The sequence below is a fragment of the Lepidochelys kempii genome, chromosome 1 (assembly GCF_965140265.1).
Source record: "Lepidochelys kempii isolate rLepKem1 chromosome 1, rLepKem1.hap2, whole genome shotgun sequence".
Classification (NCBI taxonomy): Eukaryota; Metazoa; Chordata; order Testudines; family Cheloniidae; genus Lepidochelys; species Lepidochelys kempii.
The window spans coordinates 118,812,893-118,839,082 of NC_133256.1; the positions used below are offsets into that span (position 1 = coordinate 118,812,893).

Sequence of the window (26,190 nt, forward strand, 5' to 3'; positions counted from 1 at the left end):
CCTAGGAGTAGCTTGGGTGCGAGCCATGAGTACTCTAAGCAGCTCCACAGCTCCCCTGCTGACTGACTACTGCAGCACGAGAGAGGGAGGTGCTCTGGTTGCTCCATTGCCTGTTTTATTGTTGGGCACTGGGTGGAAGAGCAGGGTAGGAGCTCTCTTGGCTCTGCCTCAACTTTGGGGAGCACCTAGCAAAAGATGGCTCCTTCCTCCGCACAGTTGCTTAGGAGAAAAGAAAAGAGAAGCTGAGAACAAACCAACAGACAATTATGGCTCCCTGATTCTCTGCTCCAGCTGGGTTAGAGTAGCCTGTGGCCTGCGCTATCTTGAGTCAGCAACTGGCAACAGTCCTCTACAGGCCATACATATCAGTTGGAGATAGCCATATACATTAGAACCTCAGAGCTACAGACATCTCAGGAATGGAGGTTAACCATAACTCTGAAATGTTTGTAACTCTGAAGAAAGCGCAGTGTCTTGCTGTGTCTACCCCACAAGTCGGGTGGGGAGTCCAGATGTGCCTACCTTTAAGATGCAATACAGGCACAGTACAGTGCTTTTTGTGTGTGTGTGTGTCTCTCTGCTGCTGCCTGATTGTTTACTTCTGGTTTCACATGGTGTCTGGTTGACTAGTCAGTCTGTAACTCTGATGTTCGTATCTCTGAGGTTCTACTGTAGTAGTATACGCAAAAAGAAAAGGAGTACTTGTGGCACCTTAGAGACTAACCAATTTATTAGAGCATAAGCTTTCGTGAGCTACAGCTCACTTCATCAGATGCATATCGTGGAAACTGCAGCAGACTTTATATATACACAGAGAATATGAAACAATACCTCCTCCCACCCCACTGTCCTGCTGGTAGTAGTATACTCCTGCCACTCTTCATCCCAACATGTTCCCTGCACACAGGAGCTAGCTGTCAACTGTTAAGGGGAATCCACAGCAGGTGACTTGCGGGGGTAGAACCTGCTCCATTTGTATTCCCTGAGCTATGTAAAGGAAATGGAATGAGGCAGAAAGCTTGCCTTAAAATATCAATTGTGGCCCCTTGAACTTTTCAAAATACAGTACAACCCCTATTATCTGAGCCTCCATTATCTGGCTGTCTGTATTAACTGAACTAAGTGGTGGGGCTGACAGCTGTGTTATACCAATAAAATAAAAACCAGCAGGATCTTATTAAAATGGATAAGACAAAATGTCACATTTATTGTGAATACAGAAAGAATCGTAGTAGGCAGTCAGTTATAGCTATAACATTTCATTCAGTTTCACATTCATTCACAGGTTCGTTCATACACACACACAGGTTCTGCAGCTGCTGTATAGTTACCAGTCCTGAATGTAGCTTGAGTTTGTGGCTTGGGTTCGTAGCTTGTGGTGGCTAACTGGCCAGGAAAGCCAGGCACAAGGAAGAGTTGGGTCTCTGTTGGGCATGCACCGATGCCCTTCCATGTTGGCAGCAGAATGTTGCCCTTCAAAGTCTTCCATCTCACTCATCCTTTTTGTAGGCTTTAGTTTGAATCCAGAGTTGATAGGTCTTGCTGTGTCATGCTGCCTCTGGGTTCGGTGTGATTGATCACCCGTCAATTGCAGACATGACTTTCAGCCTAGGACCTGGCTTTGATATTTCTTCAATTGTACTTTTGTTCTTGTCTTTTGACGGTGGACTCCTCTTACTTTGTCAGGGCTGTTGTCTGCATCTTCAGCCTTTGGGTGTTTACACTTTATTTCATCAGGACAGGCTGGGGCTGGAGGTTGATTCCATCATCCATACATACCTCATTCACACATCTAAACTAAACTAATAAGATTACAGTAGGGTTTTGCAAAAATGAAGGTTGCAGCAAGCTTTTACAAAATGGAGTGAGCATTTTAAAATGGAGTTTGGAACAAGTTAAAATGGAGTTTGAGTTACAATATGGACAAGTGTAAGGAATGACAAACAGTGAGCAGAAGTTACAAAGTTGAAACAGTGCAAGTTTCAGCGATTTAAGCAGCAATTGGATTGAAAGTGAAACTCAATTAGGCAGTTATTGGGGTAACCGGTTTTATGAATGAATGTTGTTTCATTCATAAAACTTTGCTTATGAAGTGATATTAATAAAGAGAACAATTAAAAACAATTGATCAGTTCTACAGCTGGAGCCCAGCTGCTGCCCAGGGCTGACTGCCAGAGCCTCGCCCATTCTCCTGATTATCCAAATTTTTGATTAGTGGATCTCTCCCTGGTCCCAATTAGATTGCATAAATGGGGTTCCACTGTAATATGTTTGGCCTTTAGCTGAACAGGTTCATAGATACTAAGGTCAGAAGGGACCATTATGATCATCTAGTCTGACCTCCTGCACAACGCAGGCCACAGAATCTCACCGACCCACTCCTGCAAAAAACCTCTCACCCAAGTCTGAGCTATTGAAGTCCTCAAATTGTGGTTTAAAGACTTCAAGGAGCAGAGCATCCTCCAGCAAGTGACCTGTGCCCCATGCTACAGAGGAAGGCGAAAAACCTCCAGGGTCTCTTCCAATCTGCCCTGGAGGAAAATTCCTTTCTGACCCCAAATATGGCGATCAGCTAAACCTTGAGCATATGGGCAAGATTCCCCAGCCAGATACTACAGAAAATTCTTTCCTGGGTAACTCAGATCCCACCCCATCTGATATCCCATCACAGGCTATTAGGCCTATTTACCATTAATATTTAAAGATCAATTAATTACCAAAATCATGTTATCCCATCATACCATCTCCCCCATAAACTTATTGAGTTTAATCTTAAAGCCAGATAGATCTTTTGCACCCCTGCTTCCCTATTTGGCTATTTTGGACAGCTCTGGCCTACGGTGACTGACAGACACATGGTATAAATTTCAGAGTAGCAGCCGTGTTAGTCTGTATCCACAAAAAGAAAAGGAGCACTTGTGGCACCTTAGAGACCAACAAATTTATTTGAGCATAAGCTTTCGTGAGCTAGAGCTCACTTCATCAGATGCATTCAGTGGAAATGAATGTATCCGATGAAGTGAGCTGTAGCTCACGAAAGCTTATGCTCAAATAAATTTGTTAGTCTCTAAGGTGCCAAAAGTACTCCTTTTCTTTTTATGGTATACACTGATTGATAAATTGAGTCAAAATTCCTGATTTAGCATTTTCAATAAACGTCGTGTGGAAAGTGCACTAGTTATCAAGGCAGCACAGTTGACCATGGCCACATAAGAGGAGAGATAAGAAATACGCTGTACTTGCTTCTATAGCCTGAATTATATCCTCTTAAAAATCAGTAAATGCTGTTGCCCATTCACATCATCAGTTACTTCTGTGGGGCTTTATGCAGGGTTCATGTGTGGAGAATGAGACTACTACCTGCAGGTACAGGGGTCCACCTAGACAGGGCTTCTTGCAGGATTGGGACTTGTTTTCTTTATTTTATAGGTTTCAGAGGAACAGCCGTGTTAGTCTGTATTCGCAAAAAGAAAAGGAGTACTTGTGGCACCTTAGAGACTGATGAAACATCTGATGAAGTGAGCTGTAGCTCACGAAAGCTCATGCTCAAATAAATTGGTTAGTCTCTAAGGTGCCACAAGTACTCCTTTTCTTTATTTTATAGTGATATTGGAGCTATGTCTCATCTTAAATCCTAGTCTATCTTGTTAAAAATGCATAACTTTAATAAAAAGTCATCAATAGTCAAAACATAATTTTTTTTCCCTACATGTGCTGTTAGTTTACTTTTGAACTTTAAATTGGACACGGAGAGAAACTGGTCAATTTTGTTTTCAGATGCTCATGTTTCAAAAACTGAAGGAAATGTTTAAATCAACCCAAAAAATTGAAGAGGAAATCAGTAAGGTTATGTTTAATACAAAACTTAAATACCTGTGTATCTTAGGATGCCTTTCATTTTGCCCCTTTTTAAAGCAAATGACACACCTGTATGTGTTGCCAACAGGTGTAATTTAATTACTGGTTTTATGATAGGCAATGTTTACTTAAAGTTCAGCTTCCTGGAGACTCAGGAGAGAACCTCAGCTTTAATTGTTTTTTTGTAAAGTAACTTTCTAGCCTTCATGGTTTCAAACCAAAGTTTGAAGATGTGGCTGAGCGCACCCAGAAGGCTCCAAAACCTGAACACAAATAAGCAAAACCTCAATTTATTTTTAAGACATTCACGAATTTCCAATTCATAGGGTGGGGACCAGACTGACTCAGTTCCAACAGTTTGAGGTTGGCAGCAGTACTGTTCACAGGCTTGGATGGCCACAGCTTGTGGGTGCGGTTGCCCATAGCATGTGCTCGCTACAGTGCCAAGAGCAGGTTGGCTCAGGGAGCGGCTCTTTTCATACCTTGCACAGTGCGGAGCACCCTACTGGCTCTAGGTAACGCAGTGCGGATTGCATGGATAGTGCTCAGCGGCCCGTTTTGGCTTGCACAAGGCAAGCAGAGCAGGGCAGAGCAGGGCAGGGCCCCCTCATGTTGAAAGTGCGGGCCTACGCGTGCAGCAGGCGGAGACCCAAGCAGAGGTGCTGGAAGGAACTAGGGGCGCCCCCCGGCTTGACGTGGTTTCCACCATATACAGGGTTTACAGCTGAGTGCAATAGCGCTCAGCGCCTCCACTCCCCACATTGTTCCAGCGCCCCCGGACGCAAGAGGCTCCCGGCCCTGCCGGAGCGGGAGGGGATTTCAGCAGAGGGGATTTTACCAGCTCTCCTGAGACCCACCCCCGGGGGGGCGGCGCTGCGGCAGAGGACGCCCGGGCAGGAGCTGGCCTGCAGGGGGCCGAGCCGCCGCCGCTCCTGCGGCGGGAGGAGGGGCCGGGCTGCCTTCTGCCGTCACAACCGGGAGCTGCGGAGCGCGTCGACGCCTCCGGCCGCTGGAGCCGCGGGCGGCGGAGCGGGGCGCTGCTGCTGCTGCGAGCCCTGTTGGGCGGGAGCGGCGGAGGAGCGGGGCGGCGGCGGTAAGGAGGCGGCGGCTCGTTTCCCGGGCTGTGCCCCAGCCTGCGGATGCACTGCGGGGGCTCGGAGGTGCGGCAGCGGCCGGGGGGGACCAGCGGGCGGCAGCAGGACGGGGCAGCGGTCCCTGCTCCGGACCGCGCCCCGGCTATGGCCAGGGGACGCTCGGCTCCCCTCAGCCCTGGGCAGCTGCCCGCCGTGGGCAGGGCTGGTTGCCGGGGCGGGGGCCGGGGGGAAGCGCCGCGATGGCCGCAGCCCGCGCGCGGGGGCGTTTCGTGACCGGGGCTGCGGCGGCGCCGCCGATGCCCCGCGCCGGGCCCGGGCGGGATGTGGCCGCCGCGCGGCTCGCGCCTGGTGCTTGGCGGGTGCCGAGGTCGAGGGCATCAGTTGGCAGGGCGGGGACAAATCCTGACTTGTGAATAGTTCGCCGGGTGTCTGCGCGGCAGCTGCTGGGCTGCCGGAGCCTGGGCTGCCCTGCAGGCCTGGCGGGCTGATGCCGGGGCTTCTGCTCCTCGTAAGCTTAGGAACCAGTGATGGGCGAGTGAAGGGGTATGCTGTATTTGCTACCCAAATAAGGGGGAATGTTGAGTTTCCCTACTTAATCCCGCCGGTTAAGGTGTTCATATGCAGTATCCATTTTGAACAGGCTTATGATGCTTGCTGTTTACTTAACAGGCACTGTCAAGGTCTCCCTCCAATTTCAAAAATCATTTTCTTCCAACTTCCCACTTACTAGTCCAGCTGTTTGTAGGCCATGGTGATTTTTTTCCATGTCAGCATAATTTTGTTTTCTGTATTGTTGATCTTGAGAAGTGGGCTACTGTGATCACTTTAAAATAGCTGTGCCTTGCCTTTGGTGTTTTGGAGGAAAAAATAGATGCATATAAATAACTATCTTGCAGACAGATGCAGAACTTCAAAACTGATTTTTGTAATTAATCCTACCAACAATCCATTTGAATTTATTATTATGTGACAGTCGCATTGTCATTTATTTTCATCCATGTTTCTGGGTATTTTATCACAGAGCCTGTGTTTTGACATTAGCATGGGCACCTCTTTTGTGTAGTGATGTTCGTGTACATAATACTTTACAGAAATACTTGATGGCAAGGTCTTTTCACCTGATGAATTTACAATCGAAATTAAAGGAGTACTTGTGGCACCTTAGAGACTAACCAATTTATTTGAGCATAAGCTTTCGTGAGCTACAGCTCACTTCATTGGATGCATACTCACTTAATCAGTATGCATCCGATGAAGTGAGCTGTAGCTCACAAAAGCTTATGCTCAGATAAATTGGTTAGTCTCTAAGGTGCCACAAGTACTCCTTTTCTTTTTGCGAATACAGACTAACACAGCTGCTACTCTGAAACCCATCCTTTGCAAGTGACTCTCTTCTGAGTTGGAAGCTCCACCTGATGTTACTCCACAGCTTGAGTGGGAGAAGTTTCCTCCCATCCAATGCAACTCCCATCACTCAAATTGAAAAAAATAAGTTGGAGCAGGGTTCTAAACGCCTATCTGCAAACCAATTGCTTGCTTGTACCTGGGGTGCCTTGAGGGCTTTTGTGATCTCTGCCTTTCCACTTAAGGTCTCATGCAAGAGGCAGAAAGAGGCCACAGTATCAGGACTACAGTTACATGACAAATAATGATAAACCCAGGTGGGTGGAGTAGATGATGGAGAGGGAATACAAAATTTGAGAGAGCATCCACTTTAAAAGTGGATTAAGCTAAAATGGAAAAAGGCATTCTTCTTCTGGAATGTGTGTGTCCACACTGGGAGCTATTCTGGAATAGTTTATTTTGCAGTAATCATTCTGGTCAATTTCCATATGCAGACAAGCCCTAAAAGGAAGCAGATGGATAATAAAATCCAAGATATGTTATAAGCAATGTGCAAGACCAGAGTATATCAACAGCGGAGATCTGTCTGCATAAGAACAGCCATACTGGGTCAGACCAAAGGTCCATCTAGTCCAGTATCTTTTCTTCCAACAGTGGCCAATGCCAGGTGCCCCAGAGGGAGTGGACAAAACAGGTAATCACCAGGTGATCCATCCCCTGTCTCCCATTCCCAGCTTCTGACAAACAGAGGCTAGGGACACCATTCCTGCCCATCCTGGCTAAAAGCTATTGATGGACCTATCCTCCATTAACTTATCTAATTCTTTTTTGATTTTGGTTTTCTAAACCAAAGGGAATGATATAGAGGTGGTGGTATGTGCATTTGATTCAAACTCTTGACTCAGTCATGTCAGCTGACGTGAGTTTAAAAGTGCAGGTTGTCCTGGAAAACAGCTTTACACTTGTGTTTGTCTCAAAACCTCCTGTTTTTAAAAGCTCACTGTTGAGCTCTGTTTTTCTTCTGAAGATTCAGTTCAACAGGTTGCTTGGCTTGAGAACTCCTTGGTGAATATAAGCCAATTATTTTCCTCTCAGTTTCTCACTAAACTCAACACTAGTGTTAAATGTTGGAGGGGAGCTGAGACTGGTGTGGAAATGCAATAGGTCTTTACATGTGTATAAACTTCAATATTTTTAAACCTTAGCACTTTGTTGGCTAGTCCAAATTGAGATGTGGAGCTTGCTGCTGCTCCCCTCCCAGCCAGTAGTACCAGGTTCATTTAGTGTCTATTGTAGTACTCTATTTTCAGCTGTCTGCACCTGTGCCATACATGTTTCCTAAAGACTGACATATGACAGCTTTACACTGGAGTGAATTTGTTTTTAATGATCAAATTTTAATATAATCCCTAATGTGCACTAGTACCTTTTGAAAATATGAATGAAATAATCCTTACAAGGAGTCATTTGAGCTGTAGAAGGAAGATGGCTGCCTGATTCTGAACTCTGCGATCAAGATCCAGACAAATTAGGTGTTTACCTAAAACATCCTTACCCAAAAAGTTTCTACAGCAGTTTTAAGAAGCACTTGAACTTACAGGGATGATAGCAGAACCTTTCAAATCGCTCCATCAGAGAAGAACTTTGAAAGAGTTGATATAAACAGCTATGACACCTCTGCCCCTCAAAACGCAGACTGAGAATGGAATCTCAACCATGTAGCAGGCTCACTCATGCAGGACTACTTCTGATGACATCACCAGCATGCAGTCCCTTCTGGACACAGTTCAGATGACGCTGCAGGATCTGTGTGGACAGCAGAGTCTGAAGAACAGATTTTGGCTTTGAAGACCAATCCTGGGCTGTACAAGAGGTGGAGGCAAAACCTGCCTGACTTGATAAAAGCCCTGTAGGACAAAGGGGATAGATCTCAGCACTGCAATATGAGCGTCCTAGCAAGCATGCTGATTCCTTCATTGCATATTAATCAAGCTGCCTTGGGACACAGACTTTGATCGGGTGCACAGATCACCTGCATCTAAGCCTCATTTAGTTACCCGAAGATGACGACTAGGAGCTGTGGGTCCAGGGAGCAATCCAGAGCAGGCAGCCTGGCAAACCTGGAAATGATAGTTTCTCAGTACAGAAACGCTGAAATACTTGCCCTCCACCCCCTCCCCTAATTCGCATAGAATCATAGAAGCATGGTACGGGAAGGGACCTCAGTAGGTCTTCAAGTCCAGTCCCCTGCACTCAAGGTAGGGCTACAGAATAACTAAACCATTCCTGACAGGTATTTCTGAGACTCTTCAAAAGATGGTGTCCTAGCTCCATTCCCATGAACTGCCCTTATCTCAGTACTGCAAAAGCCCAGGTAAATATGCTAGTTACTGCCCAATATCCTTGATCAACACTTATTATAAGAGATTGGAGAATTCTCCCAGTCTCAGAAAATAAAAATACTTTTGCCAAATATTGTCCACAGTCTGGCTTTGTTTGGTAAGCATAGCTGTGGGGTAAGTAACCTGGAACAGATGATGATGATGTCCATCTCTCAATATTGAGAGGTATCTACTTATTGTTAGAACTGGAGCCCCCTCCCCGCAAAATGGTAGACTGCTCCAATTTACACTCATATAAATTATGACCTAGGATTGACCTTTTAAAATTAAAAGATCCTTCTTGAGCCTTCATCCTATACTCTTTCAAGAGAAAATACTGTTCCTCCTCCATTGATCTACCACTTAGAGGCAAGGCACAGAATCTTGCCCACAGTCCTTGGACCTGTATGTCCAATTAATCAATACTATTCTCATAAACAGTGAAATCTCATTAAGACAGACTACTAAAGAAATGGGATACATTTATTTAAAAGGGGACCATTGATATTCTGGTAGCGTCTTGCATATTGATAAGAATATGTACCTCTCAGTTGTCCTGCATTTATCATGACAGCCACAGTCTTGGCCATGTCCTGCAGTTTTGTCATGCTGATAGTGAGGTCTGCAGTGTGAAAGTTGACGCGATCTCTAATTGCTGTCAGTTCTGCTCACATGTTGCAGACAAATGTAGTGGAGCAGTCCAGACCCAGCAGAGTGGAAAGAAACAGCCCTCCCGTACTGTGGATAGAACAGGAGTAGGAAGGGACAGAATAGAGAGAGAGGAGAAATGAAGGACAAGGGAGGTAGAATTTATGGGACACTTGGGAAATAAAGATACCATGGGAAGAGATTCATGGTTTATGTCTTTCAGGGCTCAATGCTGGAGTCTTTGGAGACTGTAATTTGTGATGGGGTGAACAGTGTAGGAAGGGGTTAATAGCCCTGCAGTTGGGCTGTAGTGGGCCTAGATCCACAACTTCTGCCAGAAATATCAATCCTGGAGGAAATAAGAAGAGAGGAAGCCAATTTCTAAGCTGGTCTTTCCTGACAGAGGGATCTGGGGTTTGGGCATAGAGCAACTAGTGGTAGGCTGATCATCAGCCCCAAGTTAGGAACCCTAGAAGCAGCCTTAGGCTAGACTTTTTCATCCATTTTGGTTGTTAATGAAAGTCAAAAAGCAGGAAGAGGGTGAACTTTGACTGTAGGTGGGGTAGTGGTCAGTGTCTTGGAGCAGTTGAGGAAAGGCATCTGCTCACAAACACAGATGTCTTTGACGGGAAAATACATTTCCCCACATATACAATACAATTATGTTTAGCATTTTAAGAACAATTATACATTACACTTTGCACCCTAATGAGTCTGATCCTTGACAGTGTATGTGCAAAGATTCAAGAAGAATTTAAAATAAATTGTTTTATTTTTACAGTTGATCCTAACTTTGCTTGGCAGCATATCTAGAATGAATTAGGGCAGTTTGTAGATGAGCAATTACAAATACAATGAAGTAAACCACATTGTATCATAAACTTATGAATTATGTCTCTATTTGTTTGCAAACACTTCTACAATGTGTCGTTTTCTTTCTCAGTGCTAAGAAACAAATACTAATCTTATATTTGAATAAGCTGTTTGCAAGGTAATACCACTCCATATAAGTGAGCTTTCCTGTAATAGGTACAGCTCCAAAGCTAAGGTGTAACATACACAGATTGAATCTGGTGACTGGCATTTCTCCTGGAGGGAATTTTCTAATGCATAACCTTTAAATCACTGAGAGTAATAGCAGTCAGAGAACTATTAGCTTTGCCAAGAATGGGTTCTACTACTCTGCCTTCACAGTTTGAAGCTTTGCATTGGGAAAAAGCGTAGTATCTCTTTACTGCTAGTGATGAGGTATTGTCTTTCTGTTGTCCTATGGCTCAACATTGCTTCCGTTTAAAGCATTAACCATTGCTGGTCTGTGGTGTGGATATAGGCTTTGTAAGTATTTTCACAAATAACCTTCAAGAATGAGAGCTGTAGTGAAATTTTAATATTAGCAAACTGCATCAAGTGAACAGTTTTTCATCAGGCTTTTTAATATGTGCCTGCCTTAGTGCCCTGTTCATTCTTTTCCGCACACTCTGTGCATTTGTCCAATATGCATGGAATGGTCTCTCTCAGGTTCTTCATTCACATTGCCCTTTTAAAAAAAAAAAAAGTAACAAAACACTTCTTCTCTGATGCCTGCAAGAACTGAATTAATAATGAGGGAAGGGGAAAACTAAATTGTCCCATATTCCTGGATTTCTCCGTGCAGTCTGTCTATGCATGTAATCTTTAAATTGTAAGCTCCTTTGGGCAGGAACTGTCTTTATTTTTATGCATGGTATGGTGCTGAGATCACTACTGGTGCCAAACAAAGTGGATTATATACCATATTTCATAGAATTTTAAGGCTAGAGGGACTATTGTGATCATCTAGTCTGACTTCCTGAGGAACACAAGCCATAGAACCTCACCCTATAATTCTTGCATCAGGTCCATACATTGTGGTTGAGCTAGAGTATCACTTTTAAGAAAGACACCGAATCTTGCTTTAATTTGCATTTTTAAATATGCAGCCTCCCATTGATAAACTAAATTGTCTGTCCTTAACAATGAGTGCAATGACCAAACATTAGTTGAGGAAAAACAAAACTACATTTTGATAATTAATATGAATATTGTGAACTTTTAATGGAGAACACAAAGGAACAAGCACTTTAAATTTCTAATTTGTCTGTATCTAGAAGGCAATTTCTGTGAAGAAGGTGTTGGAAGGAAGGACAGCAATGCAGTGGTTTGGTTTTGAAATTGTATGTTGGCGGCAGCTAGAATTGACGCCAATGCAAAAACTTTCTGTTGGTGTTTTGAAAGGCTCATTTATACAGCCTCTTCATGTAGCTTTTCATGAAACATGAAAATTATTCAGTATGAATTCTGTCATCTAAAAGCTGTATTTTCACCATAGGTTGAGGCTGATAAGTGTGTTGCAAGTTCTGCTGGCAGTTTTCTGTGTATCAATATTATTTAAACAAACACTATAGCATTTATTAAAAGAATGTTTCATGTCAAATCCTGTGGAAATGTTACGTGTCTCACTCTATAAAATCTGGCCTTGTTTTGGAAAGCTACCCACAACAGCAATTGCTACAGGATTTCTTGAATGCTTTCCTAGTATGGCCTTTATGTTAAAAGGGATTATTTTGTGGACCTTCTACCCTTCCAGTTATGATTCTGTTGACCCATCCCTCTTTTATCACAATCATATAACACTCAATAGACAGTTACATGAAAACAAATTGCTAGGGAATTAATGCATTTAGCTAGCTTTAAAACCAGTTTAACAGATGGAAACCAGGAGCAGGAAGCCAGTAACATGGGACCACTCTGCTCTCTGTGGATCATGCACCTGAATAAAATTGTGGCTACCTGGGGTTTTGTGCTTATCATTATGCACCTTATGTCTACTTGGAACTTCAGGAGGACAGTAGGGTTAGAATTTAATTCCTACCCCAAAATCATAGGCCCCTGCCACTTGAGCTCAAGGATTCTGGGAATGTTACAGTGTTGAGGGCAGAGTAGAAGGCAATGCTGTACATGCAAGCAAGCCAGCTCACTATGGTGGCAGTGAGACACTGGGTTTTTATCCTTTGTGATAACTTACATCTTTCTCACATACAGAACTTCTGTGTTAATAGAACATTATCAAGGTTGCAAAGTCAAACATTAAAAAGTTAGGCAATATCAGAATTAAGATTGCCATTGCAAAGTCAAGGTTGTATAACTCATCTCTACTAACCCATTTTACTTCACCCATGGTGCCTTTTGTTACCTGCTTCATCACTCAGTGTGTTTCTAGTGCAAAGATGATGGGTGGTAGCACACACCCTTGTCTAACTCCAGTCACAATATCGAATCACTCACTCAGGCCTGCATCTGATTATACTGCTCGTATACTTCCATCATACAAACTTGTTATGTTGATCAGCTTGTCTGGGATCCTGTAGCTAGCAATATTCCACCGGGTATCGAATGCTTTCTTAAAGCCAATACATTTGATAAAGGTGTGCTTTTGCCAAGCAGCAGCTTTTCTGACGATCTCTCAAAGGGTGAATATCTGTTCACAACGTGATGTGCCTGGATAGAACCCAGCCTATTCTTCTCTTAATATTTCATCTACTTCAGTCCATTCAGCATAATGGTGCCCAATACTTTACCCGAGGTTGGTAGCAGTACAATAGCTCCCAGGTTCATTCAGCCACTGTGATCACCCTTTTTTGTCAATGACACCGTGATACTGTCTTTCCAGTCTTGTGGCACTTGTTCTTTCGCCAAAGTTGAATTCTGTTAAACACAAAAATCTTTCCCCTGTTTAAAATCTTGGACTGTTGCTTTAATTTCATTAGATATTGTTGGTCCTCTTCTGTTTCTAATTTAGTACTGGCATTTCTCTTAAACCTGAGCATGATCTGCCCTGGGCCGTTTAATGGAATGGAAACTTTCACCATTGTCTGGCTTGTTCTTCATGCATTTTCAATGCCTGTACCCTAGAATCCCTGGTAAGCACAACCTGTGACTGTCTGGTTCTTCCTGAGAGGTCTATCACTGTTCTGTAGAGCTGCTTGATGTCTTCCCCTCTGTGCTGCTTCTCTGCCTCTTCAGCCTTCTCCTGAAACTAGGCACTTCTATCTTACCTGCCTCTCCTCTTTATTTCTTTGTCTTCTTCTCTGTATGTGCCACTGGGTAGCAACAGGATGTCTTGCTCGTTCCATAGGGCATACATGTCGCAACCACCTGAGCTTTCTTTGATATCCTTCTGTTATATCTTCTGTGATGTCCTGCTCTGTCAGCTCTTTGTATTGTCTGGGAAAGTTGGCACAGGTTATGTGAGAAATGAAAAAAGTACCATCTGACCATACTTGGTGTCAGTGAGACAAGATGGGCAGGGAGTGGGAAGATGGTGTGTGATGGTGCTACAATCTTACACAGTGAAACCTCGATTATCTGAGTGGGGCCAGGTCGGATAACCAAAAATCCAGATAAACCAGAGAATGAGTTGTCGGGCTCAGGTTATCAGCTCCGGGCAGTGGGGCTCCTGCTGTCATGCTGACAGTTGGAGCCTCAGCCGCTAACAGCCCCAGGCAGCTGTTGGTTTGGTTAATACAGAGAGCCGGATAATGGAGGCTTGGTTAAACAGTTCTACTGTACTTGGGATGTGGAATGGACAAAAGAGGTGTAATTATGTTGAATAACATCACAACAAAGCCTCTGCTGGCGTGGGAGCCAGTGAACAACAGAACAGGCAGACAGCCAACAAGACACGTCAAGCATGCAATAATCCGAGTATATGCACCAACAAATGCAGTAGGTGACAGTGAAAAGGATACATTCTCTGCGCAGGTGCAGCAAGTATTTGATGGCTTGCCTAACCATGACATTAACTTGATAGGCAACTTCAATGCACAAATTGGCAACAGCTCTATTGGCTGGGAAGGTGTTATGGGCACAGCAGCAGAAGGTATCCAAACTGATATGGCAAACAGTTCTTGAATTTCTGTGTCACAAACCTCCAAAAGATAGGAGGCAGTCTCTTCTAGCACAAGAGGATTCACAAGGTCACATTGAGATCACCAGACAATGTGATTGTCAGCCAGATAGATCATGAGTGTATAAATAAGAGATGGACATCTTTTTGGAGGGATGTCAGAGTAAGCAGAGGAGCAGATGTTGGCTCAGATTATTATCTTTTAGTGGGTACGTTACAACTTCAAGTAAAAAAGATCACGAAGCCAGACAACAAGAGTGTTTATAGCAGTAGAGAATTTCAAGGGCAAAGAAATGCAGATCAGATTCCAGGTTGTACTTTGCAACCATTCCAGTGTTTTGCAGGACCAGGCCAATGAAAGTTTGGAGGACACAGATGGTCAGATTGGAAGAAGATGGTAGTTGAGATAGCAGAGGAAGTAGTGAGCCACTGAAGATTCATGAATTATATCTGGGCCCTGGGCAGTGATTGACTAGTGGAAAGCTATGAAGGCAAAAAAGGAACAGGCAAAACCCTTCGATGTGTATGCAAAGTGCTTAGGGAAGTGGATTTAAAATAACAGAAACCTATATGCCTGTTTCCCTTATCTACTTTCACCTCTAGCCAGTTTCCAAGCTAGGAGAACTAGCCTATGCGGTTTACAGTCTGGACCTGGACCCTCTGTTTGTGTGTGTCAGTCAGATTGTCAGCCTTTTCACTGTCTCACTCAGGGCCACCTCCTTGTCCTACTTTCCTCCCGACCCTGGCTTCTTGTCCGATCTGTGTCACCATTCTCCCCCCTCAGACTTCTCATCTAATCTCAAGCCACCCCACCTTCTCCATGAGTCTTTCTCCCAGTCTCTTTGCCCAGGCAATCCTAGTTCTCCTCTGTTTAACAGCTCCACTGGTTCCTCTTCCCAGTCTCTCCTAGTCACCCCAGCTTCATCTTGTCCAATCCCAGTTTTCATCACAGGCTTCTTGTGTAACTAGTTCCAGTCTCCCCTTCAGTTCCCGGGCACAGTTCCTCTCCCTCATTCAGTTCCAGTCTCACCAGACTCCTCACTCCAGTCTACTCCTTTCTCTTCCCCTGATCAGATGGCTTCTTCCTTCATGCTGATCAGGCGCCGGTGGGGGTGGCAGGGAGTCACTGAAAGCACAGGCTCCCCTGCTCTCAGAGCCTATCTCAGAGCAGCTGGGAGCGGCCATTATAAAATAGGGAAAGTCCAGCTTGGTAGCCCTGGGCTGGAGCATGCTCAGTTGCAGTGTGGGGATGGCACATGTGCAGTCTGGTCAGCCCTAAGAACTGAGAGGCTCGAGCATGCTCAGTGAGGATGGAATCTTTGGAGATTTTTGCTGTTTAAGCTCTAGCTAAGTCTAGTGGGCGGGTGTGAACTGCAGTTTTTTTTCAATGGTTTATAACATGTCTAAATTTGGGCTGATTTCCCCTGGGATGTCAAAGGGCACCTCCCTGACACAAAGGCCACCCCCACCCCCCTTGCCAAATTTCAAATCCCTGCCCTGTAGCATAGGGGCATTAGATCATTTCAGAGAAAAGGGTGCAATAATTTTTTAAATATAGACAAAATGTATTCTTTCCTAGCTTTGTTTTTGGAAACGGGCTACAGCTGAACCATTTTGGCATGGGAAACTTCAGCCCACATGGTTAAAGTTTGGCAAAGTTATAGGCAACTGAAAATAGAGTCTTGTAATGGGAGGTGTCAGGCAACCTTAATAATACTTGTAGTGTGCATTGGTGAGAACACAATGGCACCTCCCCTTTTGTTAGGTGCCATGGGAACATTAAAGAATGTGAAGTGCCAGGATCTCTGTGTTATGTCCCGTGTCATAACATCTTCCTCAGGCTCCTCCACTCTTCCCAAAACTATAACACATGGCACTGTGATCAGCACAGTGTCTCTGAACACCATGGAAAAACATTTGTTCAGTATGAACTCAAAGATCCAAGTGCTACCAAATGAACTGCCAATAGTACCTAGGCTTTTGATCATTCAAATAATGAACTGGCCTGATCCTGCTTAGCTTATGAGACCTGACAAAACAGTAGCCTGAGGGAATAGACCTTTATTTCATGGTGTTAGTAAAATTAAAACTTTTGTACATTTCAAATATTTGCAAGAAGAAAATTCACAAGGTATAGTTGATTCCCCTCCCCCCTCCCCATATTAACTTGGCCTGGTTTAGCCCCTTATATTTTAGCAAAGTTAAATATTTCACTTTCCAAGAGGAGTTGGTAAGAACTATATTTTTATTAAGATTACTTAACGTGTAGGGGTACCAATTGCATTACAATAAGAAGGCCTTCAACACAAGATTTAAATTCAAGTTTCCTGCTTCATTTTGTGAAAGGTTCTAGGTTAAACAGAGATCGAGTTTTCATGTTGCTTTCTACGTGACATTGTGATCTCTGTCTCAATATCCAAATGTTCGATACTAAATACACTAAGGTCAGGCTACAACTCTGTTTCCAAGAAGCCTTCCTGCCAGGAGAGAACCATCTGTTATGCCCAGAAGGATGTCTCATTCTTGTTTATATAATATATAAAAAGCTAGCACAGCAAAATGTAATTAATAAGAAATGTAAAGGTGGTCTCCTGTACTAAAGGAATCTTGTACTGAGATTGCTGGGTGGATTTGTGTTAGGGTTGCTAGCCCTCCAGGATTGTCCTGGAGTCTCCAGGAATTAAAGATGAATCTTTAGTTAGAGATTGTGTCATGTGATGAAACCTCCAGGAATACATCCAACCAAAAGTGGCAGCCTTAATTCATATTATTGACTGATTAAACTTTGAGAGAATTTCAGTCATTCAGAAAAAAACATATATAGTTTTTGAAACAGGTTGTCTTGATTGGGTAAAATGGTCAGTAATTCTGTTTTCTCAGCTGGTCAAAATACAGTAGCCCAGGAATGGTAGAAAGCCCATTGTCTCTAGGTACTGTGGGAACCTGTTGATTTCGGGGGGAATTGCGCTGTTCAGTACTCTGTAATATTGGGTCCAAAATTAGCAACTGCATCAACATTTATTAGATAGGATGACTAGACTTATAACAGTGATTTGGCAGAGCATAAATAAAGCCATTCTAGAAACATCACAGGCTCAACTAGAGCTTTAAATTAGCTATCTGTATGTGCAGGGAATTGCACTGCTTTTCAATGGCCACTGCAATGCCACTTATCTTCAAGCAGGATAATCCTGCCTGGGGAGACTAGGCTCCTGCTGAGCAAGGGTATCGGCTCTGCCCCTGAGCAGCTGCCAAGCCAATCTCCTATACACAGAGTTGTTACAAAAGAGCTACTCTAGAGACGCAGTGTGAAGCAGAATAAGTGGGGTGCAAATGGAAGGAAATAAAATGGAGGACACAAGCTTTTTAATCAACCTTCCTCATTGGAAGGTACCAGTGGTTTGGGGTTGATCTTCCTCCTCACACGCACACATGCTAAAGCCCCATCTTGTGATCTGAAACTACTTTTCTTCCTCGCTTTTGTAGCAGCAGGTGACATTTAGCTTGTCCCAAAATTTTGCTAATAAATCTTATTTCTTACTTAGCCAAGAGAATTATAAATTTAAGGGGGCCAAATGTGACACAAGAGCAGAAAAATGTTCCATTTTTCTGCTTTACCTCCACTGCTGTGCTCCAAGTTAATTTACAGATTCCCCTGTGGGAGAATTACATCTTTGCTGCCCATGCACATAGCATTTCCCTGTAGGTTATAACTTGCCTGGAGTGGAAGTTTCTCCCTTGCCCCCATTAGTCAGTTAATCAGTCAATTGATTCTTACAGTAGTAAATCTGGATGTTCCCATTATGCATGTGACTGTCCAAGGATAGACAAAAGGATGTGGGGCTGACCCTGCTGGCCTTAGTGGCAGCCTGTTTGGGTTAAATGGCTTGGCAGATGCAAAAAAAGGGAGGAAAAAAGAGAAGAACAGGAACAAGATGTGACTGCAAATCCCCCTTTTTTGGTCCTTAAAATAAATTTCTCTGTTTCCATGTGGCAACGTGTGTGGAATTTTGCCTCTTTCTCTCCACACACACACAAAAGTAGCCCAGGGCTGTGCCCCTTGCCCCCCAGTCTTTGATAAGCCATGTGTGGCAGGCAGGCATGTTTACAAAGAGGAGGGATGGATGTAATGGAGAGTTTCAGAGATAAGGAAATCCTCCCAAACTGGCCTTCATTTTAGTGGCAGAATTTTTATAAGGGCCTGCCACAAGCCCCCTCCAGCACAATACTGAATTAACCCCTTGAAGTTAGCTCTTTGATCCCAACAGGATATTGCCAGGAGTAACCTACCTCTTTTCTAATCTATAGTTTTCTGTCACTTGTCTTTAACAGACAGCTTTTACTGCACTTACAACTGATGTGTTGTATAGCCGAATTGCTGTAGCAAAAAGGAAATAGTGGATTCAAATCCAGCACCAGATAATGCTTCTTAGCTACTAAGGATGTAATAGCCCTCAGCCTCAGTGCATTAGAACCCACAGAACATGTTCAGTTTCTGTTGGGTGATCTGCTTTTGTATGAAGAAGGCAAAATGCAGGTGCATGTGTGGTCAAATTAGCTAGTCACAGAGATGGTTATAATTTCTTAGAACAGGGTTACCATATTTTAAGTTCCCAAATAGAGGATGCTGCCGGAGAGAGGAGGAGCTGGGGAGGGGGTGGTGCAGTTAGGGGGTGCTGGAGAGGGTATTTGGGAGATGCAGGAGGGGGATGTGCGTACTGGGAGGGGTATTTGGGAGGTGCTGGAGGGGGTACCTGCGGCCTCACTTTTGAGATGGGTGGCAGTGTCGTTCCATGGCAGGGCGGCTGGCACAGGCCTAGGACACAGCGCAAGCCTACCAGTCAGCACCTCTCTGTGGGCCTCTCCCCCTCCCCAGGGCAGGGAGCTAGGGCCTGGCCCTGTCGCCCTCCTGGCAGGGCTCTGAGGCCCCACAGCAGGATAGGCGGCCTGGCCAAGAGGCGCTTGGCAGCTCCGCTTAGCTGGTGGGCAGGGTCAGGCTGGGCGGGGCCAGCAGCTGCATATGCAGAGGAGGGACCAATTGGGGCACAGAAACAGCTCTTTCTGATCTGCAGTGAACAAGGAAAAATCCCAGACATTTTTTCATATTTCAAAAAGCCGCCCGGATGGAGATCAGAGGATCAAAAAAAGAGGTCATGTCTGGTATAATAACCCCTTAGAACCGTATCTTCCTTCCTCCATGGCAGGTCTGATTAGTTGGGCTTGCTGGAGGGGTGGCTGTAGAAGGAGAGAATGCACCTCGGAGCTGCAGCATGGAAGCAGAGTTCCTCCTGAGTGACCATTGTGTAGGGGCCACTCTGATGGCTCTCAGCTTAGGAATTTTGATGTGCATTTTTCTCTTTCATCATCATTTGTGAGTATTTCTTGTTCCCTGGGTAAGAAGGTCACACCTCAGGTTGGTATCTGTAGTTTGATTATGATCCTGTCTGGGTGGTGTTGGAAGCAGAGGGGTTTTCTTTGAAACTGTTGAGCTCTGAGAGCCTCCAAGCCCCAAATGAAAAACAGGTGTTGAATAATTCTCTTTTGACCAGTTGAGGTTGCAGGACTTGGCTTTTATTTGTAACAGGTGAAGGAGAATTTGGGGAATGTTTGTTAACACCACTGCCAACCCTCTGCTCAAAAACCATGAGTCGAGCCCCCCAAAATCATGAGTGGCTTAAAAATAATACATCTTGCATTCTGTATTTGCATCCTGGCTTTTGAGCCGTTAGGGTTCACTGAATCACATTTTCAAGCTCTTTTCCACAACCATGAAGGCCTAAAGGCTTATTTTTTAAAATGAAAGTGGAGAGTCTCACATAATAGCATGATTCCAGGATCTTGGGCTTTAAGGAAAACCCCCAAATATTGTGCGACTCTCAGTAAAGTTATGAGCTGAGGCACCATTAAAGATAACAGTTCTTGAGTATAGAGGAAGAGCTGGGAATTCTATCAAATCTGTCAATTTCTGGGTTTTCTAGACTGCCCATCACTGTAGTGTTTAAGCCTGTGTCCCTTTGATAGTATGAATCCACCTTTCTCGGGCTCCTAAAAGTGTGCAGATTCATATAGTGGTGAGACTGAATTGTACATGATTCATTGCTTTAGGTGTTCATGATGCAAGATTATGTGCAAGCTTCCTGATCTGGACTGGGGAGTGGACAGTAATATCTACCCATATTGATTCACTCAGGGAAACACTTGGGAAGTGTTTTGAGGGATTAGTAAAGAGTGCTGTAAGGAACAGACCCTGCAGGGGAGTACCAGGAGTAGAACAATATGGGGACTCTGAGTGAGAGATTCTGGGCCAGGTTCTCATAAGGAAGCCTTAAATCTGGCCAAAGTGGCAAGCTGGGGAATCGCCACAGCCAGCTCTGTGCCACCCCCACCCGTTCCAAGCACACAGGAGATGTGCAGGGAGCCATGTCTGGGGCACACTGTGCACTGCCTGTTCCTGTCTGCTACAATGGCCCTTTGGGAGCCATTGCAAGCTGTTGTCAATTAGACTGAGTCTGTGGCAGCTCTGATTTATGCTAGGGGTCAAACTGACCCTTGGCAGCCCCAGGGATTGGGGGAACCCAGAGGTGGTATAAACCATTTTTGCCTTTGCCCTTCTTCCCTGGTTTCTGGGCTGGGAGTGCTGTGGAGGCAGCCTGCCCAGCCATGAGGAAAATGAAGCACCTCCCCTTCCCTTTGACAGTCCCTGTCTCTAGAGTAACATTAAATGGGTCTGGAGGGTGTGTATCTTCAACCCTCCTAAGCAGTGTGCCAATTGATTTTGGGGTAGAAGGAAAGAAAGAAATACAAATCCCTGAAGTGAAAGAAAGTGGAGCCATCTGTAATTTTCTGAGAAATGCAATTCTGCCTGCAGAGTCTGAAAGGTTAAGAAATGGGCATTATGGTTCTAATTGGAAGAAAATGAGTTTACATTAGGCAGGTGGGATGAACTGCATCTGAACAGTGTGCTGGTTAAGAGGAGAGACTTCTGTGTGGGACAGTTTAACTAATGGATGGGGAAAAGGGAAAATAAAGTCCATGCAGAAGTCAGGAAAGAGATTAAAAATCATTTGAAACAAGATGAATGGGTGTCATAAATATAAAAGGAAGGGTAACCAGCTTTCTGTATACAGTGATATCAAATCCCTCCTGGCCAGAAGCAAAACCCTTTCACCTGTAAAGGGCTAAGAAGCCAAGATAACCTTGCTAGCACCTGGCCCAAAATGACCAATGAGGGGACAAGATACTTTCAAAGCTGGAGTGTGTGGGGGGGAACAAAGGGCTTTTTCTGTCTGTGTGATGCTTTTGCCGGGAACAGATCAGGAATGCAGCCTTACAACTCCTGTAAAGTTAGTAAATCGAGCTAGAAATGCGTTAATTTTCTTTTGTTTAATGGCTGGTAAAATAAGCTGTCTTTTTGTAATTTAAGGTTTTGCCTAGAGGGATTCTCTATGTTTTGAATCTGATTACCCTGTAAAGTATTTACTATCCTGATTTTACAGAGGTGATTCTTTTACCTTTTCTTTAATTAAAATTCTTCTTTTAAGAATCTCATTGATTTTTCATTGTTCTTAAGATCCAAGGGTTTGGGTCTGTGTTCACCTGTACAAATTGGTGAGCATTATTATCAAGCCTTCTCCAGGAAAGGGGGTGTAAGGTTTGGGGGCATATTTTGCGGAAAGACGTCTCCAAGTGGCCTCTTTCCCTGTTCTTTGTTTAAAATGCTTGGTGGTGGCAGCATACAGTTCAAGGACAAGGCAAAGTTTGTACCTTGGGGAAGTTTTTAACCTAAGCTGGTAAAAATAAACTTAGGGGGTCTTTCATGCAGGTCCCCACATCTGTACCCTAGAGTTCAGAGTGGGGAAGGAACCTTGACAATGGGTCAGACAGCGATAAAACTACCAATTTGTATTAGTAACATAGTGGGGTGTGGGAGGGAATATTAAAAGATCCTCCAGAATTATGGGAGTAAAATCACAAAGGAGTTTAGATATTCATATAATTTCAAGAAGCAAGGCAATAAAAAAATAGGGGACCTGGAACTGTGAATGCAAAGAGAATTTCAACATTTTATTAATAGAAACAGATGGTGGGAAAGTGAAAGCAACTGGGCAGCTCAGAATTGAGGGATTTACTCTGTTCAGAAAGAAAATGAAAGGGGGAAGGGACAGACCTTCTGTAAATTAAAGTCTGGAAGTAACTGAACTAATAATGGTAGTGCACTGTGCAAATTAATTAATATAAAAGTAGGAGATCCTAGAGGAGATATGTAGACTATCACCATAATGAATCAGAATTACAGATAGGAATTTGCTATAGCTTCAGAAGCAGCAACATAAAGCAAAACAGAAATAAACAAGAGTTCCTATATTAGCTTCTGCAGGGACAGCTGTAGAACCAGATGTTGGTTGTGGGTGACGTGCAAATAAGATATTTAGCACTGCAAAACTGGCATAAAAATATACTGTCCCAGATACTAAATCTGTTTACTATGAAAATTGATCATGGAAAAATAGATGTTTTTCTCATGTATTTTTTTTTAAAAATTACTATGCGCAAAAATAAATTATGCTTGCTTAATTATGATTAATTTTCACAAATGAAATAAGTAGTTAAAAACAATTATGAATATTGTACCAACAAAACCACTGAAAATCCAGGAAGGCCCCAGTTAAGCCATCCCTTGAAACCCAGAATTATGATTTTATTTTCTCCACACTATCTTGCTCGCATCTACCACTTCCCCCACATGTCTTTCTTCTCTATGTCTATGCAAATGGGCAGTCTCTATTGCTGACCATGTAGCGTGGTTAGACAGGAACGTTTTCTAATGATGGAAAATGTTTCATAGGTTATAAGGCCAGAAGGAACCAGTGTGATCATCTAGCGTGACCTCCTGTATAACATATTGATACTCTTCTGAAGTTGAAGACTTGCGTGGGGGATATTTAGTTCACCCATTTAAATGTATTGTGCTAGATGACTGTTAATGGAGCACATTTTTGAAAGTGGAAATACTTTGCAATAAGAGTTTCTTTATGGGAAGTGTGACAAAGTTCCTCCTCTGCCTTGGTGGGTACTGCGCTTATTGGTGGATTTTCTCGCCTCAGAGGTTCACAGCAGCCCTCAGTTTGGCCACTTTCACAGTTCAAATCTGCCGTTTACTCAGTTAGCCTCATCACTGGCCAGCATGGGGAAAGGAAGAATAATAATCCCCGCAGTCTCTGCTGATCCACCTAGTGGATTGGGAACAGGCCAGAGACCTTCCCCTCTGGTGGAACCCACAGTCCAGTTCAACTCCGGTATCAAGTAGGAAGGATGGGGGGAAACCCGAGCCTGCCACCTACTCCAGGTTCTAGCCCAGGGCCCTGTGGATTGCAGCTGTCTACAGTGGCTCCTGTAACAGCTGTGTGACAGCTACAACTCCCTGGGCTACTTCCCTATGGCCTCCTCCCAACACCTTCTTTATTCTCACCACAGGACCTTCCTCCTGATGTCTGATGATGCTTCTCAGTTTTCCAGTAGTATACCTTCTCACTTTCAGCTTCTTGCTCCCAGCTCCTCGCATGCACCACAAATTGAAGTGAGCTCCTTTTTTAACCCCAGGTGCCCTGATTAGCCTGCCTTAATTGATTCTAGCAGCTTCTTGATTGACTGCAGGTGTTCTAATCAGCCTGTCTGCCTTAATTGTTTCCAGAAAGTTCCTGATTGTTCTTCCCTGTTACCTTACCCAGGGAAAAGGGACCTACTTAGCCTGCTCTCCTACTGCTGCCCTCTGGCCTGGGCTTTTCTTGCTTTTTGCCCCTGCTTTGGCTTCCCCCCGACCGGGCCAGACGCCCTCCCCCTTTTTTGTCTTTTGTTCGTTTTTTTTTCTTTCTCTGCTGTTGCTAGAGTGCTGGCCGGCTGCTGGCCGGCTATTAGCCCCCCCCACCCCATTCCTGCCTGCCCTCGGATGCTGCTGCCGCTCCAGCTGAAACCCCCGCCCAAGAGAGGGGGGGGCCTGCTGACCCGCTCCCCGGAGGGGGGGAGTGGAAGGACCCAGACCCAGCCGCTTGCTGTTTGTTTGTGGACCCGTCTCCGGCTGAGAGAATTTCTTATCATCTGCTCCGGCATCCCTGGAATGTTGGAGCTGAGAAAAAGAAAGCCCGGACAAGGAAGGGAAACAGCCGTCTACTGGAGGAACACCTCCCGGGGAATCTACAAATCACCGTGGAGGGGTCCCGAGACCCGGCAGGACATCGGCCCCATCATTGCCGACGCCCCTGGCCGCCCAATACCTGAACCCGCCCCCCCTCCTCTTCGGACCACTACTTCTGTCGCTCAGGCCCAAGGGGCACCTCCGCTACAATGCCCAGACAAGAGGGAGAGCCCCGCCCTCGCTGCTGACAATCTGGCAGGGCCTATGGAGGAGGGTGTGGCAGAGATACCACCAGGCATGGGAGACAGCCTGCCCCAGGGAGAATCCTCCCTCCCTTATGCCGCCCCACCGTCGTCCCCCCCCAAGCCCCTGAGCCATCGTCTTTACCCCCTGAGATGACCCCTGCTGACCAGCCCCCAGGTGATGCCATGGAGGGCTGGGCCCTAGTCCAGGGGAAGCGAGGCAAGCGGAAGGCTCAAGCTCCGCCTCATCTACCCGAGGCGGAGGCCCCCTGGAAGACCAGGAAGGGGGGCACCGATGCCGAACCTTCCGTTTTGCCCACGAGTGCATCCCATCCACTGGTGTCGGCCAGGAACGACGTGGTAGCACTGGAAGGTAGTGTCTCCCCTCCACGGGAGACCCTCCCCACTGAGACCCTTGAGGAAGCCCCTTCTGTCCTGACACTACCCGAAGCCCCCATGAACCCCGAGGCAACTGTCGTGGCGGGTGCCAGCGGGGAGAACCCTGGGGCGATGGAAAGTGTCCTCTCCTCCATGTTCGAGGAGATCGAGGCCCTAGATCTGACCCCGGTCACTCAGGGGGAGGACAACCTTTTGCCAGCAAACCTTGATTTGGGTGACCTCACTCCACCCCTCTTTTCCCCATGCTCCCTCCCCCAACTGCTGTTTCTGCTCCCGCCTCTGAGGAGCCCCTGGACTCCTCCATCGACCTGGCCACTGATGGCACCCCGCTGACGACCACCGAGCCTGGTAAGGTGACAGCCAGCGGCACGCGGCCAGGACATGAGCCGCCAGGGGCACCCCCTGTTGCTGCGGAGCAATCGATTTCCTTCCCAGGCGGGGGCCCAACAGTAGATAATCCACCTCCTGATGCTGTAGCTGCTAAATCCACCATAGAGCCCGCGCCCGGTATCACTGAAAGATCCCTCCCTACCCCCTTAACCCTCGAGCCTGATCGGGAGGCGCCACCATCCAGCTGCTTGCCTCCCGAAACCCAGAACCTCGCCCCTGCCCCTACCCCTATCCAGTCTACCTCCTGTGATGTTATCGCCGCCCCAGGGCTGTCTCCTTCCCTTTTGCAACCGATGACCCCCAGTGAGCAGCCTTTGTGTTCTCCTGCCCCGACCCATTAGGGGCTGCTATTTTCCCTCCACCGCCCCCTGTCGCCCCAGGGTTTGAGGCGGGCCTAGAAGCTCCAGCCCATCAGGCACCCCGTCGGGGATCCGCACTCTGCTTGCCCGTTTTAGTGGGCCACGGGGCTGCACCAAGGGCCCTGCCAGGGAACAACCGGGAAACTGTAACCCCCCCCCCCCCATGAGCTGCGAGGAGAGCTGCGGAAGTTTTTAGAGGATGTCCGTGGCTCCCGCAACAAGATACAGCTTGCTCTCCAGCGACAGGGGGATTGTTTTCAAATCCTCTGGGTCACAAGGGCCCTCATGGGGGAAGGTAAAGGGACCGGAAAGCAGGATGCCGCGGCCTACTGGCGGGTCCGCGTCTTCCGTGACCAATTACTCACCTACGGGATGGGTCAGGGACTGTTGCGCGGCCTGCTGGGGGATGCGAGCGTCCC

General features: G+C 45.6%; 1 protein-coding gene across 15 annotated transcripts in view; it reads left to right on the forward strand.

Moving 5' to 3' along the window:
• Positions 1–4,708: 4,708 nt before the first annotated feature.
• INPP4A (inositol polyphosphate-4-phosphatase type I A) overlaps positions 4,709–26,190 on the forward strand; it is a 198,048-nt gene continuing 176,566 nt past the window's right edge. For 4 of the 15 annotated variants that reach the window (XM_073352666.1, XM_073352639.1, XM_073352707.1 and 1 more), the window contains exon 1: positions 4,714–4,951. The gene's annotated coding sequence lies outside the window, so the exon portion shown is untranslated. Of the gene's footprint in view, positions 5,019–26,190 lie in introns of all 15 variants that reach the window. The other 11 variants (XM_073352784.1, XM_073352727.1, XM_073352748.1 and 8 more) reach the window with 10 other exon arrangements.